The sequence below is a fragment of the Carassius gibelio genome, chromosome B20 (genome assembly GCF_023724105.1).
Source record: "Carassius gibelio isolate Cgi1373 ecotype wild population from Czech Republic chromosome B20, carGib1.2-hapl.c, whole genome shotgun sequence".
Taxonomy (NCBI): Eukaryota; Metazoa; Chordata; class Actinopteri; order Cypriniformes; family Cyprinidae; genus Carassius; species Carassius gibelio.
This window is the reverse complement of record NC_068415.1, coordinates 25,998,975-26,020,157: the sequence shown is the minus strand read 5'-3', so window position 1 is coordinate 26,020,157 and position 21,183 is coordinate 25,998,975. Positions and strand designations below refer to the sequence as shown.

Sequence of the window (21,183 nt, the reverse complement as noted above, 5' to 3'; positions counted from 1 at the left end):
TGTTTGTTATGAACAGAACACCTATCACAAGTGAGAAGTTTGGGGAAAATCGGCCATTGCTTGCCTGAGTTACAGCAACTTCCTTTTTCACTACATTATTAGCATTCTTTAGCACTTAGCTAAGTGTTGCTAGTAGCATGTATTAGTATTTATCTAGTATGTTGCCAGCCTATTTAACACTTGTTGATGCTTTTTAATATGTTCCTAGGATTCCATAACAGTGTTAACCTTGTCACTTCCTGTTACCAGCAGGTGGTGCTATGACTATTACTGAATTTGGTCATGGTGTTTGTTCAGGACAGAACACCTATCACATGTGTGAAGTTTGGGGAAGATCAGACATTGCATGCCTGAGTTACAGCAACTTCCTGTTTCACGGCGAAACATCGAAATTTGTCAGGCCGCCAGGGACACACCCCTTGACGAAAACTCAAAACCTTCGCAATTTAACATCACAAAGGTCTTATGATGACCCTCAACAAATTTTAAGATAATCTGATTAAAACTGTAGGAGGAGTTCGTCAAAGTACAAGGCATGGAAATGGAAAAAACTGCACAAAAATCATACAGGAAATTCAAAGTAACTTACTTCCTGTTGGGTTTGGGATTTTTTACCAAGAGACTTTTTTGTAGGTAATGGTGTGTTACATGTGTGTACCGATTTTCATGAATGTATGTGAAACACAGCTCGAGGCGCACTCCGTTGAAATTTAACAGGTGGCGCTACCGAGCCATTTTGCCACACCCACTTCTGAAACCTATATCAGATGTAAATTTTCGCCAGTCCTGATGCGTGTTCAAAGTTTTGTGAGTTTTGGAGCATGTTTAGGCCCTCAAAAATGCGCTTCAGGAGAAGAAGAAGAAGAAGAATAAACGGAGCAATTCCAATAGGGTCCTCGCACTGCAGTGCTCGGGCCCTAATTAAAGCTGCAAGCAGCGATGAACGGGCCCTCGCACCCGGGCTCACCGCCATCGTGTGGCTTTGACACTTCCTGTTGCCAGCAGGTGGCGCTATAACTATGACTGAATATGGGCATGTATATATGTTAAGGGCAGAAGTCTTATCTAACATGTGAAGTTTGGGGCAGATTGGACATTGTATGTCTGAGTTACAGCAACTTCCTTTTTCATGGCGAAACATCGAAATTTGTCAGGCCGCCATGGACACGCCCTTTAAAGAAACCTCAAGATCTTCGCTATTTAACATTGCAAAGAGCTTAAGATTACACTGACCAAGTTTGGAGTTGATCTGAATAAATCTCTAGGAGGAGTTCGTTAAAGTACAACCCCTGAAAATGGCAAAAACAACACCAATTTTACAGGGAAAATTTAAAATAACTGACTTACTGTTGGGTTTCGGATTTCGAACCATGATACTTTTTTGTAGCTATTGGTGTATTACATATGTGTACCGATTTTCGTACATGTACGTGACACGTAGCTCGAGGCACACTCCATTGAAAGTGTATAGGTGGCGCTGTCGAGCCATTTTGCCACAACCAATGGAATATTGGCCTCCAGATGTGAGCAGGTCAGTACTCTTATTAAACATGTGAAGTTTGGGCAAGATCTGATATTTTATGCCTGAGTTACAACAACCTCTACTCCCATGGCGAGACATTGAACTTTGTCATGGCGCCATGGTTCGGAGTCTCATCAAACATGTGAAGTTTGGGGCAGATTGGACATTGTATGTCTGAGTTATAGCAACTTAATTTTTCATGGCGAATCACCGAAATTCACCAGGACGCCATGTACACGCCCTTTGACGAAAACTCAAAACCTTCGCAATTTAACATCGCAAAGGCCTTTAGATCAGGCATACCAAATTTGGTGTTGATCTGAATTAATCTCTAGGAGGAGTTTGTTAAAATACAGCGCATGGAAATGGCAAAAATTACACAAAATTTGCTCATAATATTAAAAATAACAGACTTCCTGTTGAGTTTAGAATTTTGCTCCAAGAGTCTTTTTTGTAGGTATTGGTGTGTTACATGTGTGTACCCATTTTCATACATGTACGTAAAGCGTAGCTTGAGGTGCACACCGCTGAACGTTTATAGGTGGCGCTGTCAAGCCATTTTACCACGCCCACTTCTGAAACCCGTATCAGATGTAATTTTTTGAGTATATTTAGGCCTTCAAAAAGGCGATTCATTGGGTAACGTAAACAGAGCTGGGTAGTAACGGATTACATGTAATCTGGATTACGTAATCAGATTCCAAAACTCAAGTACTTGTAATTAGAGTAAACTACTTTTTAAAATACTTGTAATTAGAGTAAACTACTTTTTAAAATACTCATAATTTAAAGCCTATAAAGAATTATTCTTAATATACAGTATTCCACAATACTTCAGCATGTTATTCTAATTAAGTGAGGGTCATTTTATCAGTAAAATACATAAAATAAATATTATTTTTCTTTGAAAGATTTCTATAAATTATTTCAATCATTCTCGTTTCTACAATAATTATTAAAATTTAATCCTATAGCTCCATCTGGTGGCCATTATTGATACTAAGAATTGCAAGCTTGATTTATAAGTTATGATAGTTTTAATTTATGATGGCTCCTGAACATTATAAAGCTATGAAACTTACTGTGCTTCCTTCAAATGATGACTTCTACATATATAAAAAATATGAAGAGTTAGAATGAAAATTTTTAAAGATATAATAAAATAACTATTGTATTGTTTTATGTTACTTTAATAAATCTCTATGGCCACACCATTTAAGGTATCCTTAACCCATTCGCAATTTAACATCTTCAGTATATTGGCATCATGTTGAAAAAGTTTGGTGTGAACTACTTGTGTCTTCTTGGAGGAGTATGAATTAATTTACAGGCTGATTTTATCATAAATCCAGAATAAAATTTCTGAGTTCTGTATCAATCTGTGTTTTTGTTTGTTTATTTTTTTATTTATTTATTTTTTCATAGGAAGGTAACGGACCCTTTACTCTCCTTTTTAATGAATGTGTTTATAAACCAAGAACAAGCTATTTATAGCTGTATTTATAAACTGCTTACTACTGACTATTAATATTGGGACAAGGCTTTATAAAGCATGAACTGACTATTTACTAATTATTGCAGTTATTATAAAGTGTTATCAATGCATTTGCTAATTTTAACAAATTAGACATTATTTTACAGTGTTATAAAATCCTTTAATGACTTATAAGCATCTGTGAAAGTTCTGCTTGAATTACAGTTTAGTCTTGATCTGTGAGCTGAACAGTTTTACTGTTACATCCATGAGATTATGAAAATTCAGATACATGTCATATCACAGGGTGTAAGAGGTCAGTATCAAATGAGTTTGAAATTATTATTTGTAGCACAAAAAAGGTTTTTTAGGATTTTTAAAAATCCCTTAAACTGTCAGAAAAGGATAAGGCATAAGATTTCTATGTGAGTGGCTAAATTTATTTTTGTTTTTATAACTATAATGCATAAAATATGAAATTATACAAAATGTATAAAAAAGTACAACAGTTATTGTTTTCGAATGTTTATTTATTTATTTATTTATTTATTTATTTATTTATTTAGAAACTCCACAGTCTAGCGCTATCGCTTTTTGGGGAAATATTTATACTGTGATGTGCCCAAAAGCAAATAGACAATCTGCGTAAGTCCCACACACAAGAGGACAGAGTTCATTCGGCCTGGCAGTCTATGCAGAGTTACCTAAAAAGCTACCCGGAATTACCTCGGAATTAAACACTTGCAGCGTGATATTGTGCTGTGCTAGTCTCAAACTAACAAACCCAACGTTTCAAGAACACAGGAGAAACTCGAAAATTTGTTGGTCAAGTTTTCGAGTTTCTCCAATCTTCTTGAAACTTTGAGTTTTTTTGATCCGAGATTTCAAGTTTCTCCAATCTTCTTGAAACTCACCACAGGGGTAACGTGTCCAGACTAGCATGGGAAGGCAGGTTTTAGCTTGATATCTCTTCGGAAAGCTGAGATATGGACTTGCCACGTACAATCTATCCCATTGTAAAAAAACAGGCTGTTTGTGGTCAGTGGAATTCCGAGGGTTTAACACCTCTGGGTGCTTCAGGAGTAAGCGAGGAGCCACCTGAACATTTTTATTGGCAGATTTGTTGACCAATGTGTTGAATTCCAAAAAGGTTAGCCATGTGTTAGAAACTGCTATGGCTTGCATCATTTTATCAGAAAATAACACTCCAGATGGATGTGTTTTAAAATTCGTCAAGGGGATAAATAGGCTACTTGTGGGCACATAGGGGATCAGGGGGACACATAGACTGCTTGTGGTCACAGTCTTTGTATTGCCAGTGGACGGAAGGGCAGTTAGTGGTCACATAGGCGGTGAGAGGGACAGATGGGCTGTTTGTGGTGATCATTGGGACAGACAGGGCCGGTGCGCAGGGGTCTAAGGAGGACCTGCCACGTACCCCCTTTTAGGATCCCCTTGAGACCCTGCCCTTACGTGATGGCCTAGGCGGAATAAGACCCTTACACAAGAGGACAGAGTTCATTCAGTGTGGCAGTCTACGCAGAGTTTCCCAAAATCTCTTCTTTGGTGTTTCTCAGAAAGGCCCTTTCATTACTGAAATAACAAAAGCCTCCCTCTGTTTCCGCCCAGTTTTGAGCTGGGGACCTTTCACGTCTAATGCGAACCTGATAACCTCTACACTACAGAAACCTGCGGCCAAGGAGGTGTCAGATATTTTCACCACACGCATCTTGGAGCGCAAATAAAATTACAGATTGGGATGCGCTCTTCAGTCTGCAAATAACTTCTATTTTTAGCGGCAAACCAAGCATTTCTCCAGATGTCTGCAGGAATTCTCTGTGTCCGTTTTTTTTGTGTGCTTTTTTCCCCTTTCATTTAATAAGTATAATTATATACGATGTACGGAATATTGGGTCTTTCAGTGCACCGGCCGTCTGTTTATCAAAAGTACCAGGTTAAAAGTACAGAGTCTGTTGGCGTGGCTGTTACTGCTGCCTAGTGTGGCTTAATAATTATCTCTATGCCTGTGTAAAGACGGGCCTTCGTGACGCAGAACTGCTGCTCAACAGAGGCCAACTCAGGCAAATCTCTTTTTACGTGTTCCTCAGAAGAAAGCCACGCAGGCTTGGAATGTGACAGTTGTGGGATAGGTTTAGGTCAAACAATGACTGCTCTTTCACTTCTGCATCAACTATACCCTTAGTGACTGTATTCATGCCTCTTGGCCGCAAAGCCTTGGAAGCGTTGAGTTCCTCCTCAACAGAAACCCACCTGAACGATTTTGACCGTGATAACCTCTACACTATTGAAGCCTGCAGCCAAAGAGGTGTCAGATCTTTTCATCGCAAGCATCGTGGAGCGCGAATCAAATTACAGACTCCGTTGCGCTCTTCAGTCTGCAAATACCTTCTATTTTTAGCAGCAAACCAAGCAATTCTCCAGTTATCTGCGGGAATCCTCTGTGGCCATTTCTTTTTTGCTTTTTTCCCTCTTTCATTTAATATATGTATATTTATATGCTGTACGAAATATTGGATCTTTGAGTGCACCGGCCATCTGTTCATCGAAACTACCAGGTCAAAAGTACAGAGCACTGTCTGCGTGGCTATTACTGCTGCCTAGTGTGGCTTAATAATTATCTCTACACCTGTGTAGAGAAGGGCCTTCGTGATGCAGAGCTGCTGCTCAACAGAGGGCCACTCAGACAAATCTCTTTTTTCGTGTTCCTCAGAAGAAAGCCACGCAGGCTTGGAATGTCACGGTTGTGGGACAGGTTAAGGTCAAACAATGACTGCTCTTTCATTTCTGCATCAACTATACCTTTAGTGACTGTACTCAAGCCTCTTGGCCGCAAAGCCTTGGAAGCGTTGAGTTCCTCCTCAACAGAAACCCACCTAAACAATTGTGAAAAGAGATGCAGTGTTCCCGCCCAGTTTCGAACTGGGGACCTTTCGCGTGTGAGGCGAACGTGATAACCACTACACTACGGAAACCCACTCCCTAAAGAAGTCTGAAATCGTTCTGGGCAGGCTCGGCAATATGCGCATAAATGTTAAACCTTCTGAAGCCAACTGTCGGCTCAAAGGTGTTTATACATTTCTTCAAAAGAGGACAGCTGTTTCTGCTCGGTTTTGAACAGAGGACCTTTCGCGTGTTAGGCGAACGTGATGACCACTACACTACAGAAACTCCACAGGCTAACGATAGTGCTTTTTGGGAAAATATTTATACTGTGATGTGCCCGAAAGCAAATAGACAATCTGCGTAAGTCCCACACACAAGAGGACAGAGTTCATTCGGCCTGGCAGTATATGCGGAGTTTCCTGAAACGCTACCCTTAACTTACCTCGGAATTAAACACTTGCAGTGTGATATCAAGCTGAAACCTGCCTTCCTGTGCTAGTCTCAAACTAACAAACCCAAAGTTTCAAGAGCACAGGAGAAACTCGAAAATGTCTCTTGGTGATTTTTGTTGGTCAAATTGTTGAGTTTCTCCAATCTTACTTGAAACTCACCACAGGGGTAGCACGTGTCCAGACTAGCATGGGAAAGCAAGTTTTAGCTTGATATCTCTTCAGAAAGCTGAGATGTGGACTTGCCACGTACAATCTACCCTATTGTAAAAAAAACAGGCTGTTTGTGGTCAGTCGAATTCCGAGGGTTTAACACGTCTGGGTGCTACGGGAATAAGTGAGGAGCCACCTGAACAGGTTTATTGGCAGATTCGTTGACCATTGTGTTGAATTTCAAGAAGGTTAGCCATGTGTTAGAAACTGCTACGGCTTGCATCATTTTATCAGGAAATCTCTACACCTGTGTAGAGAAGGGCCTTCGTGATGCAGAGCTGCTGCTCAACAGAGGGCCACTCAGACAAATCTCTTTTTTTGTGTTCCTCAGAAGAAAGCCAAGCAGGCTTGGAATGTCACGGTTGTGGAATAGGTTAAGGTCAAACAATGACTGCTCTTTCATTTCTACATCAACTACACCTTTAGTGACTGTACTCATGCCTCTTGGCCGCAAAGCCTTGGAAGCGTTGAGTTCCTCCTCAACAGAAACCCACCTAAACAATTGTGAAAAGAGATGCAGTGTTCCCGCCCAGTTTCGAACTGGGGACCTTTCGCGTGTGAGGCGAACGTGATAACCACTACACTACGGAAACCCACTACCTAAAGAAGTCTGAAATCGTTCTGTGCAGGCTCGGCAATATGCGCATAAACGTTAAACCTTCTGAAGCCAACATTCGGCTAAAAGGTGTTTATACATTTCTTCAAAAGAGGACAGCTGTTTCTGCTCGGTTTCAAACCGAGGACCTTTAGGCGAACGTGATGACCACTACACTACAGAAACTCCACAGGCTAACGATAGTGCTTTTTGGGAAAATATTTATACTGTGATGTGCCCGAAAGCAAATAGACAATCTGCGTAAGTCCCACACACAAGAGGACAGAGTTCATTCGGTCTGGCAGTATATGCAGAGTTTCCTGAAACACTACCCTTAACTTACCTCGGAATTAAACACTTGCAGCATGATATCAAGCTGAAACCTGCCTTCCTGTGCTAGTCTCAAACTAACAAACCCAAAGTTTCAAGAGCACAGGAGAAACTCGAAAATGTCTCTTGGTGATTTTTGTTGGTCAAATTGTAGAGTTTCTCCATTCTTCTTGAAACTCACCACAGGGGTAGCACGTGTCCAGACTAGCATGGGAAAGCAAGTTTTAGCTTGATATCTCTTCAGAAAGCTGAGATGTGGACTTGCCACGTACAATCTACCCTATTGTAAAAAAACAGGCTGTTTGTGGTCAGTCGAATTCCGAGGGTTTAACACGTCTGGGTGCTTCGGGAGTGAGTGAGGAGCCACCTGAACAGGTTTATTGGCAGATTCGTTGACCATTGTGTTGAATTTCAAGAAGGTTAGCCATGTGTTAGAAACTGCTACGGCTTGCATCATTTTATCAGGAAATCTCTACACCTGTGTAGAGAAGGGCCTTCGTGATGCAGAGCTGCTGCTCAACAGAGGGCCACTCAGACAAATCTCTTTTTTCGTGTTCCTCAGAAGAAAGCCAAGCAGGCTTGGAATGTCACGGTTGTGGGATAGTTAGTGGTCACATAGGCGGTGAGAGGGACAGATGGGCTGTTTGTGGTGACACAGGTGATTATTGGGACAGAGAGGGCCGGCGCGCAGGGGTCTAAGGACGGCCTGCCACGTACCCCCTTTTAGGCGCCCCTTGAGGCCCTGCCCTTACTTGATGGCCTAGGCGGAAAAAGACCCTTACACAAGAGGACAGATTTCATTCGGCGTGGCAGTCTACGCAGAGTTCCCTAAAATCTCTTCTTTGGTGTTTCTCAGAAGAAAGCCACGCAGGCTTGGAATGTCACAGTTGTGGGTTAGGTTTAGGTCAAACAATATCTGCTCTTTCATTTCTGCATCAACTTTACCTTTAGTGACTGTATTCATGCCTCTTGGCCGCAAAGCCTTGGAAGCGTTGAGTTCCTCCTCAACAGAAACCCACCTGAACGATTTTGACCGTGATAACCTCTACACTATTGAAGCCTGCAGCCAAAGAGGTGTCAGATCTTTTCATCGCAAGCATCGTGGAGCGCGAATCAAATTACAGATTCCGTTGCGCTTTTCAGTCTGCAAATACCTTCTATTTTTAGCAGCAAACCAAGCAATTCTCCAGTTATCTGCGGGAATCCTCTGTGGCCATTTCTTTTTTGCTTTTTCCCTCTTTCATTTAATATATGTATATTTATATGCTGTACGAAATATTGGATCTTTGAGTGCACCGGCCATCTGTTCATCGAAACTACCAGGTCAAAAGTACAGAGCACTGTCTGCGTGGCTATTACTGCTGCCTAGTGTGGCTTAATAATTATCTCTACACCTGTGTAGAGAAGGGCCTTCGTGATGCAGAGCTGCTGCTCAACAGAGGGCCACTCAGACAAATCTCTTTTTTCGTGTTCCTCAGAAGAAAGCCACGCAGGCTTGGAATGTCACGGTTGTGGGATAGGTTAAGGTCAAACAATGACTGCTCTTTCATTTCTGCATCAACTATACCTTTAGTGACTGTACTCAAGCCTCTTGGCCGCAAAGCCTTGGAAGCGTTGAGTTCCTCCTCAACAGAAACCCACCTAAACAATTGTGAAAAGAGATGCAGTGTTCCCGCCCAGTTTCGAACTGGGGACCTTTCGCGTGTGAGGCGAACGTGATGACCACTACACTACAGAAACTCCACAGGCTAACGATAGTGCTTTTTGGGAAAATATTTATACTGTGATGTGCCCGAAAGCAAATAGACAATCTGCGTAAGTCCCACACACAAGAGGACAGAGTTCATTCGGTCTGGCAGTATATGCAGAGTTTCCTGAAACACTACCCTTAACTTACCTCGGAATTAAACACTTGCAGCGTGATATCAAGCTGAAACCTGCCTTCCTGTGCTAGTCTCAAACTAACAAACCCAAAGTTTCAAGAGCACAGGAGAAACTCGAAAATGTCTCTTGGTGATTTTTGTTGGTCAAATTGTAGAGTTTCTCCATTCTTCTTGAAACTCACCACAGGGGTAGCACGTGTCCAGACTAGCATGGGAAAGCAAGTTTTAGCTTGATATCTCTTCAGAAAGCTGAGATGTGGACTTGCCACGTACAATCTACCCTATTGTAAAAAAACAGGCTGTTTGTGGTCAGTCGAATTCCGAGGGTTTAACACGTCTGGGTGCTTCGGGAGTGAGTGAGGAGCCACCTGAACAGGTTTATTGGCAGATTCGTTGACCATTGTGTTGAATTTCAAGAAGGTTAGCCATGTGTTAGAAACTGCTACGGCTTGCATCATTTTATCAGGAAATCTCTACACCTGTGTAGAGAAGGGCCTTCGTGATGCAGAGCTGCTGCTCAACAGAGGGCCACTCAGACAAATCTCTTTTTTCGTGTTCCTCAGAAGAAAGCCAAGCAGGCTTGGAATGTCACGGTTGTGGGATAGTTAGTGGTCACATAGGCGGTGAGAGGGACAGATGGGCTGTTTGTGGTGACACAGGTGATTATTGGGACAGAGAGGGCCGGCGCGCAGGGGTCTAAGGACGGCCTGCCACGTACCCCCTTTTAGGCGCCCCTTGAGGCCCTGCCCTTACTTGATGGCCTAGGCGGAAAAAGACCCTTACACAAGAGGACAGATTTCATTCGGCGTGGCAGTCTACGCAGAGTTCCCTAAAATCTCTTCTTTGGTGTTTCTCAGAAGAAAGCCACGCAGGCTTGGAATGTCACAGTTGTGGGTTAGGTTTAGGTCAAACAATATCTGCTCTTTCATTTCTGCATCAACTTTACCTTTAGTGACTGTATTCATGCCTCTTGGCCGCAAAGCCTTGGAAGCGTTGAGTTCCTCCTCAACAGAAACCCACCTGAACGATTTTGACCGTGATAACCTCTACACTATTGAAGCCTGCAGCCAAAGAGGTGTCAGATCTTTTCATCGCAAGCATCGTGGAGCGCGAATCAAATTACAGATTCCGTTGCGCTTTTCAGTCTGCAAATACCTTCTATTTTTAGCAGCAAACCAAGCAATTCTCCAGTTATCTGCGGGAATCCTCTGTGGCCATTTCTTTTTTGCTTTTTCCCTCTTTCATTTAATATATGTATATTTATATGCTGTACGAAATATTGGATCTTTGAGTGCACCGGCCATCTGTTCATCGAAACTACCAGGTCAAAAGTACAGAGCACTGTCTGCGTGGCTATTACTGCTGCCTAGTGTGGCTTAATAATTATCTCTACACCTGTGTAGAGAAGGGCCTTCGTGATGCAGAGCTGCTGCTCAACAGAGGGCCACTCAGACAAATCTCTTTTTTCGTGTTCCTCAGAAGAAAGCCACGCAGGCTTGGAATGTCACGGTTGTGGGATAGGTTAAGGTCAAACAATGACTGCTCTTTCATTTCTGCATCAACTATACCTTTAGTGACTGTACTCAAGCCTCTTGGCCGCAAAGCCTTGGAAGCGTTGAGTTCCTCCTCAACAGAAACCCACCTAAACAATTGTGAAAAGAGATGCAGTGTTCCCGCCCAGTTTCGAACTGGGGACCTTTCGCGTGTGAGGCGAACGTGATAACCACTACACTACGGAAACCCACTGCCTAAAGAAGTCTGAAATCGTTCTGGGCAGGCTCGGCAATATGCGCATAAATGTCAAAACTTCTGAAGCCAACTGTCGGCTCAAAGGTGTTTATACATTTCTTCAAAAGAGGACAGCTGTTTCTGCTCGGTTTTGAACCGAGGACCTTTCGCGTGTTAGGCGAACGTGATGACCACTACACTACAGAAACTCCACAGGCTAACAATAGTGCTTTTTGGGAAAATATTTATACTGTGATGTGCCCGAAAGCAAATAGACAATCTGCGTAAGTCCCACACACAAGAGGGGTTGTGGGTTAGGTTTAGGTCAAACAATATCTGCTCTTTCATTTCTGCATCAACTTTACCTTTAGTGACTGTATTCATGCCTCTTGGCCGCAAAGCCTTGGAAGCATTGAGTTCCTCCTCAACAGAAACCCACCTGAACGATTTTGACCGTGATAACCTCTACACTATTGAAGCCTGCAGCCAAAGAGGTGTCAGATCTTTTCATCGCAAGCATCGTGGAGCGCGAATCAAATTACAGACTCCGTTGCGCTCTTCAGTCTGCAAATACCTTCTATTTTTAGCAGCAAACCAAGCAATTCTCCAGTTATCTGCGGGAATCCTCTGTGGCCATTTCTTTTTTGCTTTTTTCCCTCTTTCATTTAATATATGTATATTTATATGCTGTACGAAATATTGGATCTTTGAGTGCACCGGCCATCTGTTCATCGAAACTACCAGGTCAAAAGTACAGAGCACTGTCTGCGTGGCTATTACTGCTGCCTAGTGTGGCTTAATAATTATCTCTACACCTGTGTAGAGAAGGGCCTTCGTGATGCAGAGCTGCTGCTCAACAGAGGGCCACTCAGACAAATCTCTTTTTTCGTGTTCCTCAGAAGAAAGCCACGCAGGCTTGGAATGTCACGGTTGTGGGATAGGTTAAGGTCAAACAATGACTGCTCTTTCTTTTGTGCATCAACTATACCTTTAGAGACTGTACTCATGCCTCTTGGCCGCAAAGCCTTGGAAGCGTTGAGTTCCTCCTCAACAGAAACCCACCTAAACAATTGTTTAAAAAGTTCAAAAAGAGATGCAGTGTTCCCGCCCAGTTTCGAACTGGGGACCTTTCGCGTGTGAGGCGAACGTGATAACCACTACACTACGGAAACCCACTACCTAAAGAAGTCTGAAATAGTTCTGGGCAGGCTCGGCAATATGCGCATAAACGTTAAACCTTCTGAAGCCAACTGTCGGCTCAAAGGTGTTTATACATTTCTTCAAAAGAGGACAGCTGTTTCTGCTCGGTTTTGAACCGAGGACCTTTCGCGTGTTAGGCGAACGTGATGACCACTACACTACAGAAACTCCACAGGCTAACAATAGTGCTTTTTGGGAAAATATTTATACTGTGATGTGCCCGAAAACAAATAGACAATCTGCGTAAGTCCCACACACAAGAGGACAGAGTTCATTCGGCCTGGCAGTATATGCAGAGTTTCCTGAAACGCTACCCTTAACTTACCTCGGAATTAAACACTTGCAGTGTGATATCAAGCTGAAACCTGCCTTCCTGTGCTAGTCTCAAACTAACAAACCCAAAGTTTCACGAGCACAGGAGAAACTCGAAAATGTCTCTTGGTGATTTTTGTTGGTCAAATTGTTGAGTTTCTCCAATCTTACTTGAAACTCACCACAGGGGTAGCACGTGTCCAGACTAGCATGGGAAAGCAAGTTTTAGCTTGATATCTCTTCAGAAAGCTGAGATTTGGACTTGCCACGTACAATCTACCCTATTGTAAAAAAAACAGGCTGTTTGTGGTCAGTCGAATTCCGAGGGTTTAACACGTCTGGGTGCTTCGGGAGTAAGTGAGGAGCCACCTGAACAGGTTTATTGGCAGATTCGTTGACCATTGTGTTGAATTTCAAGAAGGTTAGCCATGTGTTAGAAACTGCTACGGCTTGCATCATTTTATCAGGAAATCTCTACACCTGTGTAGAGAAGGGCCTTCGTGATGCAGAGCTGCTGCTCAACAGAGGGCCACTCAGATAAATCTCTTTTTTCGTGTTCCTCAGAAGAAAGCCAAGCAGGCTTGGAATGTCACGGTTGTGGGATAGGTTAAGGTCAAACAATGACTGCTCTTTCATTTCTACATCAACTATACCTTTAGTGACTGTACTCATGCCTCTTGGCCGCAAAGCCTTGGAAGCGTTGAGTTCCTCCTCAACAGAAACCCACCTAAACAATTGTGAAAAGAGATGCAGTGTTCCCGCCCAGTTTCGAACTGGGGACCTTTCGGGTGTGAGGCGAACGTGATAACCACTACACTACGGAAACCCACTACCTAAAGAAGTCTGAAATCGTTCTGAGCAGGCTCGGCAATATGCGCATAAACGTTAAACCTTCTGAAGCCAACTGTCGGCTCAAAGGTGTTTATACATTTCTTCAAAAGAGGACAGCTGTTTCTGCTCGGTTTCGAACCGAGGACCTTTCGCGTGTTAGGCGAACGTGATGACCACTACACTACAGAAACTCCACAGGCTAACAATAGTGCTTTTTGGGAAAATATTTATACTGTGATGTGCCCGAAAGCAAATAGACAATCTGCGTAAGTCCCACACACAAGAGGACAGAGTTCATTCGGCCTGGCAGAATATGCGGAGTTTCCTGAAAGGCTACCCTTAACTTACCTCGGAATTAAACACTTGCAGTGTGATATCAAGCTGAAACCTGCCTTCCTGTGCTAGTCTCAAACTAACAAACCCAAAGTTTCAAGAGCACAGGAGAAACTCGAAAATGTCTCTTGGTGATTTTTGTTGGTCATATTGTTGAGTTTCTCCAATCTTACTTGAAACTCACCACAGGGGTAGCACGTGTCCAGACTAGCATGGGAAAGCAAGTTTTAGCTTGATATCTCTTCAGAAAGCTGAGATTTGGACTTGCCACGTACAATCTACCCTATTGTAAAAAAACAGGCTGTTTGTGGTCAGTCGAATTCCGAGGGTTTAACACGTCTGGGTGCTTCGGGAGTAAGTGAGGAGCCACCTGAACAGGTTTATTGGCAGATTCGTTGACCATTGTGTTGAATTTCAAGAAGGTTAGCCATGTGTTAGAAACTGCTACGGCTTGCATCATTTTATCAGGAAATCTCTACACCTGTGTAGAGAAGGGCCTTCGTGATGCAGAGCTGCTGCTCAACAGAGGGCCACTCAGACAAATCTCTTTTTTCGTGTTCCTCAGAAGAAAGCCAAGCAGGCTTGGAATGTCACGGTTGTGGGATAGTTAGTGGTCACATAGGCGGTGAGAGGGACAGATGGGCTGTTTGTGGTGACACAGGTGATTATTGGGACAGAGAGGGCCGGCGCGCAGGGGTCTAAGGACGGCCTGCCACGTACCCCCTTTTAGGCGCCCCTTGAGGCCCTGCCCTTACTTGATGGCCTAGGCGGAAAAAGACCCTTACACAAGAGGACAGATTTCATTCGGCGTGGCAGTCTACGCAGAGTTCCCTAAAATCTCTTCTTTGGTGTTTCTCAGAAGAAAGCCACGCAGGCTTGGAATGTCAAAGTTGTGGGTTAGGTTTAGGTCAAACAATATCTGCTCTTTCATTTCTGCATCAACTTTACCTTTAGTGACTGTATTCATGCCTCTTGGCCGCAAAGCCTTGGAAGCGTTGAGTTCCTCCTCAACAGAAACCCACCTGAACGATTTTGACCGTGATAACCTCTACACTATTGAAGCCTGCAGCCAAAGAGGTGTCAGATCTTTTCATCGCAAGCATCGTGGAGCGCGAATCAAATTACAGACTCCGTTGCGCTCTTCAGTCTGCAAATACCTTCTATTTTTAGCAGCAAACCAAGCAATTCTCCAATTATCTGCGGGAATCCTCTGTGGCCATTTCTTTTTTGCTTTTTTCCCTCTTTCATTTAATATATGTATATTTATATGCTGTACAAAATATTGGATCTTTGAGTGCACCGGCCATCTGTTCATCGAAACTACCAGGTCAAAAGTACAGAGCACTGTCTGCGTGGCTATTACTGCTGCCTAGTGTGGCTTAATAATTATCTCTACACCTGTGTAGAGAAGGGCCTTCGTGATGCAGAGCTGCTGCTCAACAGAGGGCCACTCAGACAAATCTCTTTTTTCGTGTTCCTCAGAAGAAAGCCACGCAGGCTTGGAATGTCACGGTTGTGGGATAGGTTAAGGTCAAACAATGACTGCTCTTTCATTTCTGCATCAACTATACCTTTAGAGACTGTACTCATGCCTCTTGGCCGCAAAGCCTAGGAAGCGTTGAGTTCCTCCTCAACAGAAACCCACCTAAACAATTGTGAAAAGAGATGCAGTGTTCCCGCCCAGTTTCGAACTGGGGACCTTTCACGTGTGAGGCGAACGTGATAACCACTACACTACGGAAACCCACTACCTAAAGAAGTCTGAAATCGTTCTGAGCAGGCTCGGCAATATGCGCATAAACGTTAAACATTCTGAAGCCAACTGTCGGCTCAAAGGTGTTTATACATTTCTTCAAAAGAGGACAGCTGTTTCTGCTCGGTTTTGAACCGAGGACCTTTCGCGTGTTAGGCGAACGTGATGACCACTACACTACAGAAACTCCACAGGCTAACAATAGTGCTTTTTGGGAAAATATTTATACTGTGATGTGCCCGAAAGCAAATAGACAATCTGCGTAAGTCCCACACACAAGAGGACAGAGTTCATTCGGCCTGGCAGTATATGCGGAGTTTCCTGAAACGCTACCCTTAACTTACCTCTGAATTAAACACTTGCAGTGTGATATCAAGCTGAAACCTGCCTTCCTGTGCTAGTCTCAAACTAACAAACCCAAAGTTTCAAGAGCACAGGAGAAACTCGAAAATGTCTCTTGGTGATTTTTGTTGGTCATATTGTTGAGTTTCTCCAATCTTACTTGAAACTCACCACAGGGGTAGCACGTGTCCAGACTAGCATGGGAAAGCAAGTTTTAGCTTGATATCTCTTCAGAAAGCTGAGATTTGGACTTGCCACGTACAATCTACCCTATTGTAAAAAAACAGGCTGTTTGTGGTCAGTCGAATTCCGAGGGTTTAACACGTCTGGGTGCTTCGGGAGTAAGTGAGGAGCCACCTGAACAGGTTTATTGGCAGATTCGTTGACCATTGTGTTGAATTTCAAGAAGGTTAGCCATGTGTTAGAAACTGCTACGGCTTGCATCATTTTATCAGGAAATCTCTACACCTGTGTAGAGAAGGGCCTTCGTGATGCAGAGCTGCTGCTCAACAGAGGGCCACTCAGACAAATCTCTTTTTTCGTGTTCCTCAAGAGAAAGCCAAGCAGGCTTGGAATGTCACGGTTGTGGGATAGTTAGTGGTCACATAGGCGGTGAGAGGGACAGATGGGCTGTTTGTGGTGACACAGGTGATTATTGGGACAGAGAGGGCCGGCGCGCAGGGGTCTAAGGACGGCCTGCCACGTACCCCCTTTTAGGCGCCCCTTGAGGCCCTGCCCTTACTTGATGGCCTAGGCGGAAAAAGACCCTTATACAAGAGGACAGATTTCATTCGGCGTGGCAGTCTACGCAGAGTTCCCTAAAATCTCTTCTTTGGTGATTCTCAGAAGAAAGCCACGCAGGCTTGGAATGTCACAGTTGTGGGTTAGGTTTAGGTCAAACAATATCTGCTCTTTCATTTCTGCATCAACTTTACCTTTAGTGACTGTATTCATGCCTCTTGGCCACAAAGCCTTGGAAGCGTTGAGTTCCTCCTCAACAGAAACCCACCTGAACGATTTTGACCGTGATAACCTCTACACTATTGAAGCCTGCAGCCAAAGAGGTGTCAGATCTTTTCATCGCAAGCATCGTGGAGCGCGAATCAAATTACAGACTCCGTTGCGCTCTTCAGTCTGCAAATACCTTCTATTTTTAGCAGCAAACCAAGCAATTCTCCAGTTATCTGCGGGAATCCTCTGTGGCCATTTCTTTTTTGCTTTTTTCCCTGTTTCATTTAATATATGTATATTTATATGCTGTACGAAATATTGGATCTTTGAGTGCACCGGCCATCTGTTCATCGAAACTACCAGGTCAAAAGTACAGAGCACTGTCTGCGTGGCTATTACTGCTGCCTAGTGTGGCTTAATAATTATCTCTACACCTGTTTAGAGAAGGGCCTTCGTGAAGCAGAGCTGCTGCTCAACAGAGGGCCACTCAGACAAATCTCTTTTTTCGTGTTCCTCAGAAGAAAGCCACGCAGGCTTGGAATGTCACGGTTGTGGGATAGGTTAAGGTCAAACAATGACTGCTCTTTCATTTCTGCATCAACTATACCTTTAGTGACTGTACTCATGCCTCTTGGCCGCAAAGCCTTGGAAGCGTTGAGTTCCTCCTCAACAGAAACCCACCTAAACAATTGTGAAAAGAGATGCAGTGTTCCCGCCCAGTTTCGAACTGGGGACCTTTCGCGTGTGAGGCGAACGTGATAACCACTACACTACGGAAACCTACTACCTAAAGAAGTCTGAAATCGTTCTGAGCAGGCTCGGCAATATGCGCATAAACGTTAAACCTTCTGAAGCCAACTGTCGGCTCAAAGGTGTTTATACATTTCTTCAAAAGAGTACAGCTGTTTCTGCTCGGTTTCGAACCGAGGACCTTTCGCGTGTTAGGCGAACGTGATGACCACTACACTACAGAAACTCCACAGGCTAACGATAGTGCTTTTTGGGAAAATATTTATACTGTGATGTGCCCGAAAGCAAATAGACAATCTGCGTAAGTCCCACACACAAGAGGACAGAGTTCATTCGGCCTGGCAGTATATGCGGAGTTTCCTGAAACGCTACCCTTAACTTACCTCGGAATTAAACACTTGCAGCGTGATATCAAGCTGAAACCTGCCTTCCTGTGCTAGTCTCAAACTAACAAACCCAAAGTTTCAAGAGCACAGGAGAAACTCGAAAATGTCTCTTGGTGATTTTTGTTGGTTAAATTGTAGAGTTTCTCCATTCTTCTTGAAACTCACCACAGGGGTAGCACGTATCCAGACTAGCATGGGAAAGCAAGTTTTAGCTTGATATCTCTTCAGAAAGCTGAGATGTGGACTTGCCACGTACAATCTACCCTATTGTAAAAAAACAGGCTGTTTGTGGTCAGTCGAATTCCGAGGGTTTAACACGTCTGGGTGCTTCGGGAGTAAGTGAGGAGCCACCTGAACAGGTTTATTGGCAGATTCGTTGACCATTGTGTTGAATTTCAAGAAGGTTAGCCATGTGTTAGAAACTGCTACGGCTTGCATCATTTTATCTGGAAATCTCTACACCTGTGTAGAGAAGGGCCTTCGTGATGCAGAGCTGCTGCTCAACAGAGGGCCACTCAGACAAATCTCTTTTTTCGTGTTCCTCAGAAGAAAGCCAAGCAGGCTTGGAATGTCACGGTTGTGGGATAGTTAGTGGTCACATAGGCGGTGAGAGGGACAGATGGGCTGTTTGTGGTGACACAGGTGATTATTGGGACAGAGAGGGCCGGCGCGCAGGGGTCTAAGGACGGCCTGCCACGTACCCCCTTTTAGGCGCCCCTTGAGGCCCTGCCCTTACTTGATGGCCTAGGCGGAAAAAGACCCTTACACAAGAGGACAGATTTCATTCGGCGTGGCAGTCTACGCAGAGTTCCCTAAAATCTCTTCTTTGGTGTTTCTCAGAAGAAAGCCACGCAGGCTTGGAATGTCACAGTTGTGGGTTAGGTTTAGGTCAAACAATATCTGCTCTTTCATTTCTGCATCAACTTTACCTTTAGTGACTGTATTCATGCCTCTTGGCCGCAAAGCCTTGGAAGCGTTGAGTTCCTCCTCAACAGAAACCCACCTGAATGATTTTGACCGTGATAACCTCTACACTATTGAAGCCTGCAGCCAAAGAGGTGTCAGATCTTTTCATCGCAAGCATCGTGGAGCGCGAATCAAATTACAGATTCCGTTGCGCTCTTCAGTCTGCAAATACCTTCTATTTTTAGCAGCAAACCAAGCAATTCTCCAGTTATCTGCGGGAATCATCTGTGGCCATTTCTTTTTTGCTTTTTTCCCTCTTTCATTTAATATATGTATATTTATATGCTGTACGAAATATTGGATCTTTGAGTGCACCGGCCATCTGTTCATCGAAACTACCAGGTCAAAAGTACAGAGCACTGTCTGCGTGGCTATTACTGCTGCCTAGTGTGGCTTAATAATTATCTCTACACCTGTGTAGAGAAGGGCCTTCGTGATGCAGAGCTGCTGCTCAACAGAGGGCCACTCAGACAAATCTCTTTTTCGTGTTCCTCAGAAGAAAGCCACGCAGGCTTGGAATGTCACGGTTGTGGGATAGGTTAAGGTCAAACAATGACTGCTCTTTCATTTCTGCATCAACTATACCTTTAGTGACTGTACTCAAGCCTCTTGGCCGCAAAGCCTTGGAAGCATTGAGTTCCTCCTCAACAGAAACTCACCTAAACAATTGTGAAAAGAGATGCAGTGTTCCCGCCCAGTTTCGAACTGGGGACCTTTCGCGTGTGAGGCGAACGTGATAACCACTACACTACGGAAACCCACTACCTAAAGAAGTCTGAAATCGTTCTGGGCAGGCTCGGCAATATGCGCATAAATGTTAAACCTTCTGAAACCAACTGTCGGCTCAAAGGTGTTTATACATTTCTTCAAAATAGGACAGCTGTTTCTGCTCGGTTTTGAACAGAGGACCTTTCGCGTGTTAGGCGAACGTGATGACCACTACACTACAGAAACTCCACAGGCTAACGATAGTGCTTTTTGGGAAAATATTTATACTGTGATGTGCCCGAAAACAAATAGACAATCTGCGTAAGTCCCACACACAAGAGGACAGAGTTCATTCGGCCTGGCAGTATATGCGGAGTTTCCTGAAACGCTACCCTTAACTTACCTCGGAATTAAACACTTGCAGTGTGATATCAAGCTGAAACCTGCCTTCCTGTGCTAGTCTCAAACTAACAAACCCAAAGTTTCAAGAGCACAGGAGAAACTCGAAAATGTCTCTTGGTGATTTTTGTTGGTCAAATTGTAGAGTTTCTCCAATCTTACTTGAAACTCACCACAGGGGTAGCACGTGTCCAGACTAGCATGGGAAAGCAAGTTTTAGCTTGATATCTCTTCAGAAAGCTGAGATGTGGACTTGCCACGTACAATCTACCCTATTGTAAAAAAACAGGCTGTTTGTGGTCAGTCGAATTCCGAGGGTTTAACACGTCTGGGTGCTTCGGGAGTAAGTGAGGAGCCACCTGAACAGGTTTATTGGCAGATTCGTTGACCATTGTGTTGAATTTCAAGAAGGTTAGCCATGTGTTAGAAACTGCTACGGCTTGCATCATTTTATCAGGAAATCTCTACACCTGTGTAGAGAAGGGCCTTCGTGATGCAGAGCTGCTGCTCAACAGAGGGCCACTCAGACAAAACTCCTTTTTCGTGTTCCTCAGAAGAAAGCCACGCAGGCTTGGAATGTCACGGTTGTGGGATAGTTAGTGGTCACATAGGCGGTGAGAGGGACAGATGGGCTGTTTGTGGTGACACAGGTGATTATTGGGACAGAGAGGGCCGGCGCGCAGGGGTCTAAGGACGGCCTGCCACGTACCCCCTTTTAGGCGCCCCTTGAGGCCCTGCCCTTACTTGATGGCCTAGGCGGAAAAAGACCCTTACACAAGAGGACAGATTTCATTCGGCGTGGCAGTCTACGCAGAGTTCCCTAAAATCTCTTCTTTGGTGTTTCTCAGAAGAAAGCCACGCAGGCTTGGAATGTCACAGTTGTGGGTTAGGTTTAGGTCAAACAATATCTGCTCTTTCATTTCTGCATCAACTTTACCTTTAGTGACTGTATTCATGCCTCTTGGCCGCAAAGCCTTGGAAGCGTTGAGTTCCTCCTCAACAGAAACCCACCTGAACGATTTTGACCGTGATAACCTCTACACTATTGAAGCCTGCAGCCAAAGAGGTGTCAGATCTTTTCATCGCAAGCATCGTGGAGCGCGAATCAAATTACAGATTCCGTTGCGCTCTTCAGTCTGCAAATACCTTCTATT

The 21,183-nt window shown here is 44.0% G+C and overlaps 16 non-coding genes across 16 annotated transcripts; all 16 read right to left on the bottom strand.

The window, feature by feature from the left end:
• Positions 1-5,916: 5,916 nt before the first annotated feature.
• trnav-cac (transfer RNA valine (anticodon CAC)) lies at positions 5,917-5,989 on the bottom strand. The gene has a single exon. It is a non-coding gene; the product is annotated as a tRNA-Val (tRNA).
• Positions 5,990-6,112: 123 nt separating this feature from the next.
• On the bottom strand, positions 6,113-6,185 carry trnav-aac (transfer RNA valine (anticodon AAC)). The gene has a single exon. It is a non-coding gene; the product is annotated as a tRNA-Val (tRNA).
• Positions 6,186-7,082: 897 nt separating this feature from the next.
• Positions 7,083-7,155, bottom strand: trnav-cac (transfer RNA valine (anticodon CAC)). Its single transcript has one exon. It is a non-coding gene; the product is annotated as a tRNA-Val (tRNA).
• A 1,999-nt stretch (positions 7,156-9,154) lies between these two features.
• trnav-cac (transfer RNA valine (anticodon CAC)) lies at positions 9,155-9,227 on the bottom strand. Its single transcript has one exon. It is a non-coding gene; the product is annotated as a tRNA-Val (tRNA).
• A 1,811-nt stretch (positions 9,228-11,038) lies between these two features.
• On the bottom strand, positions 11,039-11,111 carry trnav-cac (transfer RNA valine (anticodon CAC)). Its single transcript has one exon. It is a non-coding gene; the product is annotated as a tRNA-Val (tRNA).
• A 123-nt stretch (positions 11,112-11,234) lies between these two features.
• trnav-aac (transfer RNA valine (anticodon AAC)) lies at positions 11,235-11,307 on the bottom strand. The gene has a single exon. It is a non-coding gene; the product is annotated as a tRNA-Val (tRNA).
• An 890-nt stretch (positions 11,308-12,197) lies between these two features.
• Positions 12,198-12,270, bottom strand: trnav-cac (transfer RNA valine (anticodon CAC)). The gene has a single exon. It is a non-coding gene; the product is annotated as a tRNA-Val (tRNA).
• A 123-nt stretch (positions 12,271-12,393) lies between these two features.
• trnav-aac (transfer RNA valine (anticodon AAC)) lies at positions 12,394-12,466 on the bottom strand. The gene has a single exon. It is a non-coding gene; the product is annotated as a tRNA-Val (tRNA).
• Positions 12,467-13,363: 897 nt separating this feature from the next.
• trnav-cac (transfer RNA valine (anticodon CAC)) lies at positions 13,364-13,436 on the bottom strand. The gene has a single exon. It is a non-coding gene; the product is annotated as a tRNA-Val (tRNA).
• A 123-nt stretch (positions 13,437-13,559) lies between these two features.
• Positions 13,560-13,632, bottom strand: trnav-aac (transfer RNA valine (anticodon AAC)). Its single transcript has one exon. It is a non-coding gene; the product is annotated as a tRNA-Val (tRNA).
• A 1,813-nt stretch (positions 13,633-15,445) lies between these two features.
• trnav-cac (transfer RNA valine (anticodon CAC)) lies at positions 15,446-15,518 on the bottom strand. Its single transcript has one exon. It is a non-coding gene; the product is annotated as a tRNA-Val (tRNA).
• A 123-nt stretch (positions 15,519-15,641) lies between these two features.
• Positions 15,642-15,714, bottom strand: trnav-aac (transfer RNA valine (anticodon AAC)). The gene has a single exon. It is a non-coding gene; the product is annotated as a tRNA-Val (tRNA).
• A 1,813-nt stretch (positions 15,715-17,527) lies between these two features.
• trnav-cac (transfer RNA valine (anticodon CAC)) lies at positions 17,528-17,600 on the bottom strand. Its single transcript has one exon. It is a non-coding gene; the product is annotated as a tRNA-Val (tRNA).
• Positions 17,601-17,723: 123 nt separating this feature from the next.
• trnav-aac (transfer RNA valine (anticodon AAC)) lies at positions 17,724-17,796 on the bottom strand. Its single transcript has one exon. It is a non-coding gene; the product is annotated as a tRNA-Val (tRNA).
• A 1,811-nt stretch (positions 17,797-19,607) lies between these two features.
• On the bottom strand, positions 19,608-19,680 carry trnav-cac (transfer RNA valine (anticodon CAC)). The gene has a single exon. It is a non-coding gene; the product is annotated as a tRNA-Val (tRNA).
• Positions 19,681-19,803: 123 nt separating this feature from the next.
• Positions 19,804-19,876, bottom strand: trnav-aac (transfer RNA valine (anticodon AAC)). Its single transcript has one exon. It is a non-coding gene; the product is annotated as a tRNA-Val (tRNA).
• Between the last annotated feature and the right edge of the window lie 1,307 nt (positions 19,877-21,183).